General features: G+C 40.5%; 1 protein-coding gene across 1 annotated transcript in view; it reads left to right on the forward strand.

Moving 5' to 3' along the window:
- Positions 1 to 12,029, forward strand: part of GLI3 (GLI family zinc finger 3) — a 204,521-nt gene that overhangs the window by 35,552 nt on the left and 156,940 nt on the right. The gene's annotated exons all lie outside the window — the stretch shown is intronic.

Genomic DNA, 12,029 nt, shown 5'->3' on the forward strand with positions numbered 1-12,029 from the left:
GATGTGAAGCTGAGGTGAAACTACACAGTAAAACTGTGATGTGACAAAGGCAGTGTATAACCTCTTTAAAGTCTATATAGATCAAACCTTTAACCTACTGCTTTTAAAGGGGAATGTCTAGAGGATGCTTTTGAATAACATTTTTTTTGTATTCCATTTAAATGTAGATTTTTATGGCTGTTACTATAGTGGTGCATCTTTTGCAATGAAATGTTAATCAGGACTCTTTTGTAGCAACTTGGTTCGAAGATAAAATATTTAGTGCTGTTGTATATTGAGCCCACATTCAGGCCCTCTCCCCCTCCCCCTTTCCCTTTCCCTCTCCCCTTTCCTTTTAATATTTTTTTTATTCTCCACACCATCAGAGTTGTAGGGAAATATTTTATTTAATATTTGAAGGTCTGGTCTGTGCATTCCCGTACTGATATGGTTCTAGCAGACTGTTAGCAAGGAACTGTAATACCTGGATGACTGAATATAGTTAATGTCCAGATCAGTCTCTTTCCCATTTATCCTGTGTTACTGAGTAGAAAAAAAAAAATTTAGCTGTCTCTAGTTAACTTTCTTTGCTGAGCAAATTCACTATATTAGAGGAAATATGGGTTTCTGTTTCCACTGACTGCAGGAATTCTCAACTCGTAGATACAGCTGCATTGTATAGTCATGTAGATCCCTTGAGTTTTGGTTTGTACTGCTATAACCAAAGAACTAACAGTCAAGGTAATTTGAGTGTCCTGAAACACACATGCTAGCTACTGTGTGTGTTTACTTAGGTCCGTAAATCTAAGTATATGCACAGACTGCTCACAGGTTAAGGCTTAAGTAATCAGTTTATTTATTTATTAAATCTCTTTTTCAAAGTTTCTAACTTTTGAATAAAGAAGCACAGAAGGCAAATTTTGTTCTTAGTAACGTTCCATCATAATGAGCGTAAGCAGATTCCCTCTGGTGTGATGGTTGAGAGTTTGTTCCTAGAAAAATACTTGTTTCACAGAAATCATATTTCATTTAAAGTGTGATTGCTATTTTTTTTCCCTATTTTTCTTGCTGATATCTTGATCTTTCTGGATTATTTTTTTGACTAATTTGACTATGTGAATTTTTATAGAAGCCAAAATGATAGGGATATTGTAACATTAGGCTGATTTAAACTGAGTTCTACAAAACTTTAGACTTCACAATACAAGAATGTTATTCCTTGATTTAAGGATTTGCTTCAGTCGTGTCTCTTGTGTATAATTTTCATTTTTTAAAGGAACATGGTAATTAAAGAGGTCAGGAGTCAGTCTGTCTGGAAATGTGGGATTAAGGGCACAGGGTCTGCTTTCAGAGAAGTGTGGAGCAGACATTTAGACTGTGAGGATGAGAGGAGCAAGGAAGATTGTCCAGTATTTATGCATTGGAAGCAGTTTACTGCGGTATTATAGTTTGTCTTGTCTAAACTCTGCTTTCAGAGAAACTGGTGAGTTTTCTGCAGCATAACCTATGTCAGTGCAAACAGCCTGTTGATCCTTCTCTTCAAACTTCATAATGACCAGTGCACTGAAAATACTCAGCATGGGGTTTTTTGTCTCTTTTTTAACACAGGGGTGGATCACCCCACGAAAACTCAGGAGGACTTGATGATGAGCAGTTTGACAGCTTCCCAGACTCTATCTTGTAGGCTCACCTGAACAAAATGATGTCTTCTCACCTGCACCAAACTGTTTGCTGCAGATGGATGATACTGTGCAAACAAATGCAAACCAAGCTTAATGTTTGAACTCAAAAGGCAAATTGCATTATTTTACTTGGTGTGCAACACCCCAAAACTCTCAATGGTAACTCCAGTGGGGATGGTGGTATAAAAGTATTCCATTTTGGAAAACCTTGCCAGCCATGTTCACTTGAACTCATGGTATCACTGTAATTACAGTGGCAAGTTAATACCAAAATAATGCCAGGTGTTTCAGTTTTGTATTTATCAGGAAACTAGTATAAACATTTTCTGATTTTTGTTTGCCAGTCTCTTCCAGTTCTGCAGGAATCACCAGAGCACCAGGTAAAAGAAGACTTTGACTGTTGTATATATGGACTCTGTGTCTCTGAAAGAATCATTTTGGTATGGAATAAAGAGGCTAACAGCCATTGCTGTGTAGGTTCCGGATTTTATTTGGTCCTGATAAGCCCTGAAAATTTTGGAACAATGTGTGCTCCCCTGGTCTTTCTTTGAGGATTTTCTTGTTCCATTTCACTGAGATTTTTGCTGGAATCAATTTCCATCTGGTTTCTTACAGCACAGCTACAGCTCCATTTGTAAGTGACAAAGCATTTTTAATGATATTTTCTTAGTTTTATAACAGGTAATCTTAGTCCCCAGACATGAATACAAACCAGTAAGCAGCAACCTGTGAGAGCTGAAATCAAGCAGGCAATGCTATTATATCAAGGTATGGTAAGAGCCCTTGTGCTATAACACAAGAAAAGTCAGCTTGGGTGCCAATAGGGAGCTGCTGGTGTTTGCAGACCAGCTAAGATTGGCTTAGCAACTAAATCAGTGATAGTATGCCCTAGGAAGGCTTTATTATACAGAGGGTAATTTTTGCTCATGAAACTTCATGAGATAAGAGTCACTGAAGTCACAAGTCAGCAGTGAGAACAATGACACTCATTGATTGTAAGCCAGCCTGGGCGAGGGGGAAACACGTCTCCCCAGGGCAGTGCTCCTACAGAGGCTTGGATCAGTTTTATCTTGGTGTTGCTTCTCTGAATGGCTCCTCTTGGTTTACATTGGTTTTAAGTGAGAGTGTAAACAAGTTTGCAGTGTTTAGTTCATACCACTTTGTGTCATGTGCCCTTTGGAAGTGTTTTCTGAGGTCTTCCCCAGGACTGTTTGAGCATGAAGTGGGATCCTTACATTTTTAAATAGCAATTGTGATTTGTCCCGGCTGTAATCACATCCACCCTGCCTTTCAGTCACTGAGAACAGCTTTACAGAGCCTGTAAATGGTGTTCCTTAATTGCTTATGAGCAATAAAAGTAACTCCTACACTCACCAGATTTTCTGAAATAAATGACTGTTAAATATTAAGCTGTTTCTTATGGTTAAAACGAGGCAGCCTTGTTTTGTAGGGAGCAAGAGCTGAGGACCAGACCAGTTGCAATCTGAGTCTGATCAACTTGGGTCTTTTTTCTTTCAGAGTATGTTGAAGGGAGGGTTATAGATCTTACACTTAATCTTCTATTGTTTAGGAAGAATTTTGCATACAGAGGGCTGTTGGATGTAGATGTTTAAACTGGTACCTTGATGAGCAGGAGGCCTGTTGTCCTTCTTCCTGGGGATTTTGCTGTTAATCTGAAGCCATGTATCATGCAGCTTCAGTCCACCAGAAAAATGAGATCTTTTTCCTTTCCTTACCCACCCTTGCAAAAGGAGGAGGAGGAGGAGGAGGAGGAGGAGGAGGAGGAGGAGGAGGAGGAGGAGGAGGAGGAGGAGGAGGAGGAGGAGGAGGAGGAGGAGGAGGCGTAGAGGAGTCAGGACAATAGAACAGTTTGCAGTGGTTTCCACTAGCTGCCTAGGGAGGGAGGATCTCTTCAGGCTCTCACTCCCTGCTGCCTGGAAGTGGAGGAGTGGGAAGCAGAGGGTGGTGCACTGACTGCATCCCCATGAAAGACCGCTCTGAGCTCCTGCTGCTCTCTCCTCCCAGGCCTTTTGCCTCCATGGTGTGTTGTCTCTGTGGTAACAGGCAGCAGATATTGCAGCTGGAGGTGTTGGTGTAGGCAGCAGCCTAGATCAAACTGGCCTTGCTCAGAGCAGGGCTAATGCTGTAGATGTTCCTTCATGCCAGGGCTAGGGAGGAGAAATGGGGAGGGACCTGCTGTGCCATAGGAGTGGTACAGGAGGTAGCTCCTGTGCTCTCCTAAGACAGCAAAGGGAGCAAGGGCTCAAGCTTGGGTGCCACTGCCGCCAGGCAGCTGCTCCTCTTCTTCAGAAAAGGGAGTGGACTCCCGCCAGCTGGTGGGGGCATCAGTCCAGTTTTGACCATGGGAATTTAAGTCAGGGCTGTATTTATTTGCTCCCTGCTTTGATTCATCTTTTCCTTGCCTATGCTTTGCATTCTGCTGGAGGCATGATTCAGTCCTGGACTGGGAAGACTGGACTATGGGATGCTAGAAAATAAAATGAGAAGTGGTGAAAGATAGTAGATCAAACAACAAGGGGACTTTCCGACAGGGTAAGGGAAATGACATTTGGATTTAAAAAAAAATAAAAAAAATAGGAGAAATAAATTTTTAAAATCATGGTAGAGAGAAGGTAAGACAGCCAAAACAAAGCTAAAAATAAGTGTTAATTAACTAGGAGAAAGAGATGAAGTGGGTGGAGGAAGACAGACATAAGCTTAAAATGAAAAAGAAAAATGAACGTGTGAGCATTTTTTTGGGAAAGGACATCTGTGGTAAATCAAAAGCTAAATAGAAAAGACAATAGGGTAGCAGAAATAGGATGGAGAGAAACAAACAGAAAATCACCAAGTAGAGAAAAACATGCAGCAAAGATCCATGTCTGAAAAAAAAAAAGACATTTTAATGCCAAACCAACATACCGTTGGTTTAATATACCGAACCCCAGTTTCTAGCCCTGCTTCTCAAACTCAGAGTTTCCTTCTGATTAATGAAGTAATTCAATACTGTGTGTGGAAAAAAGAGATGGCATTTTTACACCTATAGAAAGAGTGATGTCACATGTTTTGGTTAGGATGGTGAGAGTTAGAAAAACAGTCTGTATGAGTGTTTTTAAGTTGGAGGAGATGGTGAGATCACAGCTTGAGCTGAAATCCAGACATTCTGCTGAAACAACCTCATGCATAAGAAGTGGCCTGTAGAATTTTTTTCCTTAAGTAAGCCAAACAAACCTGAAACAAAAATAACTTCTCCCACAGTTTGGTGGCAATCTTCAGTCAGGCCCCAACTGATGACTCTCACAACAGGAAACCTCAGTTTGCAAGTATTTTGAGAGTCACCAGTGTTCTCATTATTTTAAGTCTACAAGTGATGAGTGGTGTAGTATGAAGTGGTAAACATGGAAGTAAAGTGGTATTTACAAAACCAGCATAAATCAGCTAGCGTTGGCTTCTTGGTGGCAGAGTTCCTGGTAAGAGTTGCCTAGGGAAGGATGACAGGAGTTGTTACTACTTCAGGAAAAAGCCATAAGGCTGCAGAAGTGGGAGAGGAGGAAAAACAACACAAGAAGTTTCTGGATTTGCCAGAATTTGGGACTAGATTTCTGTTTGTATATGCTGTTGCAAGAGTGATAATTTCTATTTCTTCTTCTGCATTTACCTCTTCTTCAGTTTTCTTCCCTTCCTCATTTAGTTTTCTCAAGTTACCCTTTTGTCCTGATCTTCTGATCTCCTTGCTAAGAATTTCTCTTTGCCAGGTTCCTGTTATTTACACTTCGTTTGCTCTCTCATTTTTTTTTTTATCTTATCAAATGCTCATTTCAATTTTTTTCTGTTCTCTCTCATTTTTCTGCCCATTTCTTAAGCTGACCCCATTTAAAACTGCCCTGCACTTCTGAGGCAAGCATCTGCTTTGTCAGACTCCCTGTCTTCACTACAACTCTCCCCTCAGTTCCCTTTGTTGTGAGGTTCTCATGTGTGATTTTCTTTACATCTTTCAACCTGGTTGCCTATCTTTGGTTGCTGCTTTGGCAGCATAACCTGACTTGATTTCAGCACTACCTTGTCTCTGATGCTTACTGCTTTATGTAATTGGAGCAGAATTTTCTACCTTCTATATTCCTAGAGCTTTCTAGAGCTGCTCTTCAGCTGTGCTTATTTATGGAAATTGCAATTCTAGTTTTCTTCAGGTTGGTTGGAGATCTATCAAAGTTTCTCTTTTTTGCTACCTATATATTTTAGTTTTAGTGAGAATCTCAAGCACTGAATTAGTGAAGTGACTCTGGTCACTGTAGGATAGAATGAAAGAGACAGCATTGATAGTACATTGTAATAAAAGGTAGAAAGTATGTAACTAGATTTTATTTCTGTCCATTCACCATCCCTAAATCCTTTATGCAGTTGGCAGAATGAGAATGCTTTTATTACATGTATCTTCAAAACCTGTTTGGGACAAGATAAGGTGATGAATGGATGCCTCAGGGCTCTGATGAAAACCTATATTTATTGTTTTAAAAGGTCTTCTCTTTTAATGAAAAACAGGCAACACACTAGACTGAGCATGCCCTCAAGATATGCCAACATACACAAAACACAGAAAAATCTATGAATCACATCACATAAGTGGTTGTGCATACTGGCACTGCAGTTCTTCACAGACACATGATGGTGATGTTTGCAAGTGTAGGCATTCAAACCTGGTTTAGAAATGAGTGTGAAACAGATTTTACCATTGCAAAGTTTGCAGTGAGCAAACTATCTGTTGCTGTTTTGTGTTCACTTATTGATAGTGTGTATACCTGAAAAAAAAATGTTTCTCATTTTATAAATGTTTACTTCGATGCCAAATGTTGATCTAAAGAAAAGTGAATTTCTTAAATGAAGTTCCGCCAAGGTTTGTTAGTCTTTGATTAGTCCTGTGTATACTGGTCAGCAGTGCCAAAGTATTGCTCTCATGACTGTGAAGAGGCTACACTCTGACAGGTGATATGGATGCCACAAAGTTTGGCACAGAGTTTGACAGAATGTGTTTCAAAGCGCAAAGAGAGATTATTTCATAATTGTCATTTACCTCATCTATACTCTGCCTGCTGCTATGTATTCATTGACATTTATTTTAATGTACTAATTGGTTGCTATTTTCCAGATAAAGCTGAGAGGGAAGTTGTTAATTCCTGTCCCAAAAGTATCCTTTCTGTAAGAATTGGGAAAAGCTAACAGAAATATGCCCAACATAAAAATAAGTGTTTCCTTGAAGCCCGGGTCCAGTTGTCAAGCAGCTTTTCTCTCTCATTCTGCAGCCCTTCTGGAGGCTGGTTTGAGCTAAGTCAGTAGAAAAGTTGTTAGTTCTGAAGATGTCAGGTAGGAATGTGACATATTGAACAGGTAATCTTGTAGATGCATCAGTACGGCAGGCATTGTCTGCAGTTGCAGCAATGGTGACCAGCACTACAGAGAGCTCTGTGAAAGCTGAAATGACTGAACTGAACACTACTCAGCAGGGCTGGTGCTGCTGAGTGCCTTCTCTGTAGAACTTGTAGTGGGGAGGTGTTCTGTGTGCTTTATAAACAGATATTATATAGAACAAATGTGTTGCACTTCATCAGTTGTTACCACCAGATTCTTTGAATGTGTTGAACACACAATATAATTAACTAAAATGTGCATCTGTCTAAATGTGTTGTACTCTGCGGTATAAAGCTGCAAGAGAATATCCTCTCTGATCTCTGTGTTGTCACATTTCTAGGAATGATACAGCCTCACAGTAAAAGGTCAGCACTTAGTCCGACACTCAGAACAAAACATGAAAATAGTTTCTTCAGATGGAAATTTGAGTATTTTTGGAGAGGTTACGTTGTAGTGTTTGGAATAGTTTCAGAGACAGGACTGCTTCCTCTTTCAGCTTGCTGAGAGTGATCAAAATCCAGGAAACAAAAGAAAACTCCATTCTCTCTTTATTTTTGTATTTCAAGTGTTTCCCACAGCTACCATCTACAGCCTGGATGATACAAGAGTGGGGAAGAGCAGTCTTTGGTTTTCATTGCAAAAAGGGGAATAATGACGTGTGGAACACTATAAGTTACTAGTGAGGATTTGATACTTGCCTGCTAGTGCTTGTTACCATGCCTTTGGGAGGCCAGTAAGGTGAAGACTTCCATGGAATTCATTGGAATTATTTCACATACTTAATCATATTTCACTAACTTGTGTAGGCAGAATCACATTTATCATTTGCATTGTGTGTGCTACATATCTGTGCTCGTAACATTGTAATACAGATTCTAATGACTTCCCCATGCTGAAGTTTGTAAAAGATTTGGGGCATTCACTCTCCACATTTGAGTGAACCTCTACTGTCTGGAAGAAGTTACACCTTTGCGTATGTGGCAATTTGAGTGTGACTCGTTGTCTGTGTTTAAATGCACAGGTCCATAAGTTTCTGTTAGTCCATACCGGATTATTTCCAGGAAATTCTGATGCACCACTGCTGCTGACCTGCTGACCAGCCCTGTCTGTACTGCTGTTCTGCTGCCTGGTCACATAACAGGGGCTCCTCGCTTGCTTGGAGCTGCTGCAATGCATTAGGCACAGCTAGAAGGTGCATGTAGTTACTCTTGTTGGACAGGTAATTTCTGTAGTTGCTGTCAGTATATGTGATGTAAATATTAAAAATGTTAGATTGTAAGCCAATCTAACGACTAGGTTCTGAGCAACTTCATAAGAAGTTTGAGGCACCCTGCTGTATTTTCTTTTTACTTGAATGATTTCTGGGGATGGGGGTACTTTGGGGGTTTTTTAATACTCTGAGGCAACTCTCTGGCGTGGATAAATCAAATGTACATTCTTTGGCTGTCACCTAGATGGTGCTTACTGTGTTAAACATAAGACTTGCTGAAAAGTTTCTCTTCTAAAGGAGCAGGCTGCAGATTTTGTCTTCACCCAAGAAGGTAGGAAAGTTCTGTTATTGGAAGAATAACAGCACAGATGTTAAATGAAGAGGTATAATATTGAACAGAAAGATATGTGTTTTCTTTGTGTTTTTCGGTGTTTAAGGTGTTTTTTCAAATGGAGGTATTACTGGATGATGCTGTTTTACCTTGGCATATGTTAATAGCTGCCCTGAACCCACTTATGCTCCTATGCAAGAAGAGATTTAATGGTGTGTAATCAACTTTTGCCAGATGCTTAACAGTGCAAAGCCTTTAACAATTTGTACAAGAAAGGTATAAAACAAAGCATTTGGATTTTGGATACAACAACTCCATCTGACTTGGTAAAAATTGATGCAAGAGTGGTTGGCACTTAATGTAGGCTGCTCTGAGGTAATATTGACCCAGTATATCAGGCTAGTATGTGTCAGGGAAAGACATGAGGTCACATAGAGTAAACACTGATCTTAAATGGAGTAAACACTGAGTAAACAGCGTCACACTGAGTAGACACTGATCATTTGGACTGAAGATTTTTTTTTTTTTTGGTTTTTTTTTTTTTTTTTTTTGTTATTAGCTTGCTAAAACTTGTGGGACTTAGTTCAGCAACGGTTTTGACTGCCACGACTGAGAGGAAGATTTTTTGACCACATGGTCTCTTGCAGCTTGAAGATGATGAGTGTTTTGGGTGTGGTTGTGACAAACTGCAGCTGCTGGAGTGTACTTCCAGCTCTGTCACTGATAGCATAATCTCTCTGCCTTGGTGTGCACTGTTCCAAATCCTGGAACCCTGGGTTCTGAGGACTGGCTGGTTTTGCTAATGTCCTTCAAGGGTGTCACTGGAGCTGACTGTCACTGTCTTACTGGGAAATTCTAGAGGCCTTTCAGGATGAGGTGCTGTTGTTTGATGGATCCTCAATGCTGAGACTTTGCTGTAGAAAAGATGGATCTTTTATCTCTCGCCATTAAAGTGAACTTTAATAATATGTGAATTTTCTGTGTCCATAGCCAGGTGATTTATTGTCCTGGAAAGCTGGTCCTGGCAGCTGATATGATGGACTGAAATCATGTTCTCTCGTTTGCTGTTTTGTTTTTCTGTTCATGCTGGGAATTGAAAGGACGTAGAGGAGAAGGAAGGGGAATTTATGGGATATTATCAGTTAAAACTCTTCCTCAGTATGTCTTGTTTTGGTTGAAGTACTGCAGTATCACGAGTGGGAGTGTATGTAGCCTAGCCTAGTTGCTGTTTCTTGCTTATTGGCATGCTTCAGGAATGCTAGGAGTATTTTGACTTTTTTTCTTGCTTAATTTCATTCACAAGAATCTGATATTTCTGACATTACTCCTCATACTTCAAAGAAGAAACACTTCAAAGTCATGTTCTTCTGGATGCCGTGACACCAAACTTGCTCTTCCTTTAGCCTCAAATTTTGTATTTTTGATTCCAAGAAATGTTCATCTCTACTAATGAGGGATAACTGTCAGGGGCTTTAAAGAAGTCCTGTCTTGAACCCTGCCTACCCCCTCTCTTGCTAAGTTACAACTTCTTACTGAGAAGAGTTTATAAGCAATGATGTGAATAGATCCTGAGAGCTAATGAAGGCCAGCAGCGTAAGACCTGCTGTTTTCTGTTAATGGCCAGCCATGCCTTTATTTCAGTGGGCTGCTGTAACCATCCTTCTATGTCTGATTTGGGCAGCTTCTCGCAGCGAGGCATTCCAGTGCATGTTGTCACTGGTCTGCTTGCACTCTGCCTTCTGCTAGAGACCTTGGGGGTAGATGGCCAGATACTTTTAGAAATGAATTCAAGAAAAGCACAAGCTGGTTTAGCCAGGGCCTTTGCAAATGGTGTGTAGATACAGCTTGGCTGCTATTCTTGCCACTACATACTTGTGGGTGGTCATCTGCATTGAAAGAAATGCTTATTATATGGGCAAGACCCCCAACTTCAAGGCTGTAAGTAAAATATCAACCGTGTAACATCTATGCTACACAGTTGCATGCAAACCTGCAAAGGCAGTAGCCTGGTTTATGTGTATTGACTCTGAGAGGGAAGAAACCTTGTTTGTTTGTGTTTCTGTCAAGAGCTACATGGTACCCATGAAAAATAAAAAAAAGGATACTGTTGTGATGCTTTTGTGTGCAGTGATGTCTGGGCAGTTTGACCATGGGAAGAGAAGGTATGGACAAAGGTTGGAACAGTGCACTTCATGCTCGTAATTTGTGGGATGGATGGATGGACAGATGAAAAAGGCTGTTAATGAGAGGGCTTCTGGCTTGTCATTATTTAGTATGTGCCTTTTGCTGGGAAAGTTGGATGCTTCAGAGAAAGTCATTGTGATTGGCATAGTAGCAACTGTGGAAATACCAGAGTGAGAGGCTTTCAGGGTACGGTACTTTCCAGGGTACAGTATTGATGCCAAGCTGTGATAATGCAGATCTGTTAAAATGTTAAGGGTAGATAAATGACTGCTGTCTGTAGCCCTAGAGTACAGCCTCTTCTTGCCATGCTGCTAGCAGAGCCCAATTAGTATCAAATAACTAGTCTGTCAGAGTTGGGTGGATACAGCAGATCTTTTTGTTCAAAATTACTGGCTTGTAGTTGTTTTTGGCCATTTCCAAGCTCATTGCATTGAACAGTTGTCACCAAGATAAGGCTGGGTGCCAGCACCATGGCATATTTTTCTGTTGTGTCTGTAGTTCTTGAAGTTCATTTATAGAGTATTTAAACATCTCTTTTTCAGACTTGTCTTCCTCAGTACCCTTCTTGTCTTCCACTGCAGACTTATACTGCTGCTGGAAGTCAGTGCCACATCCAGAGCTGAGTAGCCCATGGGATTAAGCTAGGATTTCCTCTTTGCTGTGCATCACCCCACCCCCAGTGCTCTGTTTTCATACAGCAGAGAGCCTTTTTTTGCCTATATTTGCATAAGCTGCTCCCAGATCCTGTTATCTCTCTACATCTCAGTTATGCTCTCATTTGCTATTGGATTTCTGCCAGCTGGGTTTATCGTTAATATTAGCAAGATGTAGCTGCTGAATCAGTTTTTATACATTTTTCTATGCAGATTCCTTGCTTTTTTTCACCACCCTCTGGGTGCAAAATGGACAAATAGCATTACTAGCAATCTGGACTACCAATCCACTTACATGTACGCTCAAATTCTCTTCTGTATTTGATACCAAATTGAGAAGATTGGGAGGGAAGTTAAATACACTGGAGCCAGTTGCTGGAGTGGGTGGACAATGCTGTGTTACGTTGGAAGCGTGAAGCATGAAAACCTGCGATATTTCAGTTGTTAGCTTTGCTTAAAATTGCTATCAACTTTTCTTTCTATGTGACTGTATTGCCTTCAGGATGGCAGAGGAAGGGGTGATAGGGCAGTGGGAAGGAATTATCTGTTCCTATGCTAGCTTTTTATATTTTACTCAGCAGTGACTT

The sequence above is a fragment of the Poecile atricapillus genome, chromosome 2 (genome assembly GCF_030490865.1).
Source record: "Poecile atricapillus isolate bPoeAtr1 chromosome 2, bPoeAtr1.hap1, whole genome shotgun sequence".
NCBI lineage: Eukaryota > Metazoa > Chordata > Aves > Passeriformes > Paridae > Poecile > Poecile atricapillus.